Below are 4519 nucleotides of genomic sequence, written 5' to 3' on the forward strand. Positions count from 1 at the left end.
GTATAGACTGGTCATCCAACCGGTCTCTTGGTCGAAAAGGGAAATATAGGGGTAACGCTGTACACAGTGGTATGACCAGGACTAGATTTGCTATCCACACATAGGAGTAGGTGGCTAGAGTGAACAAAAATGGGACCAACCCAGATATGTTTCTTGGATGTTTGTTTCTCGGGGCAACAAACTATGAATCACCACTTTATGCCCCTGTTTACGTACATGGTGCTGGACTGCTGGTGCACCCACTATTATAAGCCATGACAAGTTTAGCCAAATGTTTTTGCCTGTAATTGTTTGAGACTCTGACTGTTTCCTCTGTGCCTTTTTGTGCAAACAGGGATATCCAATTCACCTGGTTGCTGTTGTGACCTTTTGGTGCACTGCACAAAACTCTTCTTAAAAGAAGTGACTTTTGTGTTGTTTAACTAGAATGTCAGAATGGAACAGTTGGTTCATTTTGGTGGAACTGCACAAAGGGAGATCTGTGTTCCAATCCTCATCATCCATATTGGCGCCATAACCTTCCTTTAGGTAAGAATGATATTTAATGCATGTGTTCATCTCTATTTTCCGACTGCCATGAGAAAATAATGCTGTTTTTTACTAGTACACTTGTACTCCCTCACTGACAAAACCAATTCTGAATTAGAAGGCCAATCATGTACTTGGTTTCACCAACTGGTGAGGAGAAAGAGAAACAGAGCATGAAGAGGAAGAAGAAGAAGAATAAACAGTGCCAAGGCGATCTTGCTGAAGCCAGAGGCCTCAGTCGAGGCCATTCAAGGGCTCCGGCAACGACTACCTTACATGTGAGACGATCCTCCAGGGAGCCCTTCCACTTCTGCTGTCTCACTTAATTAATTAGGAGTACTTAAGTACCACTAATTTATTACTGCCTAATTTTCCTGTTGGAGTTAAACAAATATTTAGTAGGACCCTATGCTGAATCATGTACGTGTGTATGTTTGTCTATGGAGGTGAATCATGTGGTGGAGCAGGGAGGGAATATTATTAGTGTCATGACATAATAGTGCTATTGTTTTGCATGTCAATTTATTGCCATTGGTTCAATGAGGCAATGTTTTGCGTATTGTCCATCATGAATTTGATGCTACTGGTTGAGTAATATGCTAATGTCTTCCTATCCTTTCTCAGTAAGCTAATGAAGGTTTCACCTTGTTCCTACTTGTGCAAACAGGGATCATGTTGTGCCAATCATACATTAAATGGAACTACACAAGACAATACAATGAACTGTATCCCAGCCAGTGCTTTAACTCTGCTAGAAGTTCTTGATAATCTTTTGATATAACCTCAGCACTGGTAAACAAGAGTGATTCCAACCATACATTTTAAGTGCACAAAAATATATACTATTGTGTGATTCCAGTGAGTGCTTTATCATCTCTTATGGGACTACATGAATAAGCTTTTTTTCTCAGGTTGGTACGGGCCTAAGGCCTTCATCCATATTAGTTTGCTGTCATCTCTATTTGTATCGTGCTACTGTCATGAGAAACTCCTTTATCTTTGCACGTTAAAGTTTTGCAACCTATGATAAATGGCAATGCTTTGAGTGTTGAGTTGAGCTAATTGGCACTGCTTAAATAAACTAATACCTCTCTTTAAGCAAGACTACTATGTTGCTAACTTTACCCATTAAGATAATGAGGGTGCTTCTATTTGTTAGTGTATGTTTCATAAACTAGTCCCACTATTAGAGTAATCTCACCCTCTCAATATATGTGCCAACAGGGATGCTCGATTTTGGTGGAACTGCACAGAAACTTTGGGTGCTTCATTGCCTCGACGGCTTCTGTCCTTTCCTGTCAGTCGCTAAACTCCGCATGCTTTCTTCCTTTGCCGTCAGTCGCTTGGCTTATCTCGGCTTCCAGTCAAAGGAAATAGTAATTGATATGCTACCTCACACAGGTTGGTACTGGTCTTTATCCTGATTATTGTGCCTGTCATATGTATTGAAAATTTGGTATTGTGCTACTGTTTGCTGATTTCATAAAGGAGTAATTTGGAGCCTGAACTCGCAGGCAAATCATTACATCGGGTGATTTCAGTAGAACTGCAAAAAATGATCAGATGGACAGGTACTTATGCTACTGCTATGTACTCCAAAGTTCACTCAGACAAGCATCGATGTTGACAAGAAGTGCCTATATTCATTCGAGTATCAACCGGCGTTAACCAATTGTCAAACTCCAAGTGTTAGGAGAGTGAATGCCAAAAATATTGCTTGGTGCATAGCCCAGAAAAACGCAGTCCAGTCTTTGGTCCTAACTTGTGCCTTTTGGTTATCGGCACATATGGTAGTGAACTATATGGCATGGAGTCTAAAGATTCCAGACAAGTTGGTTGACGCGTATATTCATCTGGCACTTAATCAGTCTGCACGCCAAGGATGCTCCATTTCAGTTGAACTGCACAAAAAATTGGGTGGTTCATTTTCTCAACCGCCTCCTTTCTCGTCTTCAATGTAGAATTTTGGCGAGATACAGGACCAACATGACCCAGTAAACTGGTTGGATGAAAGTAGTGGCCAAGTTGCTCAAACCTCCCTGGGCTCGAGGCCACTATTTGAGGATAAACCTACAAGCAAAGTTCAGATTGTCTGTGCTGCCTCTTATGTACTCGAAAGTTTACTCGTACAAGAACTAATTTTAGCAAGAAGTACCTCCGATTTAACACCATTTACCAGTCTGTACCCTAGGTAATTAAAGTTCGTCCATGGATCATATTGGCTGTGATCTCAATCATTTGGATGCATAAACATACTGAACATGCATATATCTGAATCTTTTTGTAAATTATGTATGAATATTGTCGTGAGATCTATCAATCATTTGGATGCATAGATATGCTGAGCTTGTGTATATATGAATTTTTGAGTTGTTGATTGAATGTTGGCTATGGATATGAACGTGTCCTGTGAACCTGAGTTTGATATGAATGTTTACCTTTTCTGTTGTATTTGTGTGTGAACTTGTTAGTATGCCTACCGTGGGGTATAAAACGTAGGTCTCTTATAAAAGTAATGCCGTTTCCAATTTATGTTTTCCCTTCTAACCACCGCGGCTGTGCTACCGCGCACCCGAACCAGTGAAGTTTCCCACTCCTCTCCATCTGCGACTCCACTACAACTTAATAAATAGTAACGTCTTCGGTTTTAGCCTGGTTTTCCGTAGATTAACCAGGAAATTCTATTCTTCTTAATTAATTAATGAGGCAATTATTTTGCCTCCGTTTCAAAAAATAAATAAATAGTAACGTCTAACTGAGCCAGTTAGTTAGATGCGTACACTTGGTGTAGTAGGATCTTTATTTAGTTTGATGCATACACTTGTTCTTTTTTGGTAGCCCTTTTGTAATGATGGCTGATGTTTGGTTTGGAAGAGAGAGCTGCGTCTTCACTCTTCTGGCCTGCTTACTGCTTCTGTTGCACCCCCAGCCCTGGTTGCTGCTGCTGCTGTTTTCAATGTACAATCAGTAGTATATTTCGTCTGTTGGTTGAATAAATGTGTTGTTAGAACGACAAACACAATGTTTTGGAAGTCATTGCACGGTTCGATCCTTTAGTGCCCCATACCGTACGTAGCGCATACTATTTATCGTACGGAACACATTTTTTTGAAACTCGGAACACATTTTCCACTTGTTGATAACATGCAGCCCACTGATGAAGGCCCAATAGAGAAGCCCATAATTAACTGGAAGGGCATAAAAACAATTGTGTCTTAAAAAAAAGAAAGGTAAAAAACATTTGAGAGGAAATAGATAGAGAGAAAGTGAGAAAAAGCTGTAACCTGGGCATTACATGAGGAAGGAGGGAGTGGTGCACGTGCCAAGTTCACTGGGCTGCCGTGTTTCACACTCCTCCGTCGTAATAGTGGAGACAATAGCTTTCATCAAAAATAAACAATGAATACTCGTTGCTTGTCCTCTATATCGGAAAGAATACTTTCATTCACGGACATGTGGGACGTTGACCATCCTGGTCCACCTGCCATGCACAAAATTATCCTGGTTTACCCTGGTCGTATCGCAGGCCCAACCTTTCCCACTGTAAGTTGTTCGGACGAAGGAACCATCATGACTTCGTTGAATTCCGCTTCTTCAAGAAAACTTACTGTACCCGCAATACTGCTACCACACGCGAAGACTAGACGGCACTGTACCACGTCATATCACTGAAACCCACTAGGGCAAACTAGCCCGCCTAGGTCATCTATTTTGGAACGGAGGGAGTACGTCTCTGCATTGCTATGATTTTGTGTTGCACGTCATATCACTGAAACCAACTAGGCCAAACTAGCCCGCCTAGGTCATCGATCGCTAAGCCTACAATTTTAGGAGCTAGGGCTATTGGTCGATCGACGAGGGATAAGTATAAGCGTACCACGAGCTCATCAGCCCCAACGTTTCTCTTCGGTGAGTGTTTTGCAAGTACTATAGCTCGCACAGTAGCTAGCCTACTAACACCAAGAATCATCAAACAAGCCCTGCTGATATG

This window comes from Triticum aestivum, chromosome 6A (assembly GCF_018294505.1).
Source record: "Triticum aestivum cultivar Chinese Spring chromosome 6A, IWGSC CS RefSeq v2.1, whole genome shotgun sequence".
Classification (NCBI taxonomy): Eukaryota; Viridiplantae; Streptophyta; class Magnoliopsida; order Poales; family Poaceae; genus Triticum; species Triticum aestivum.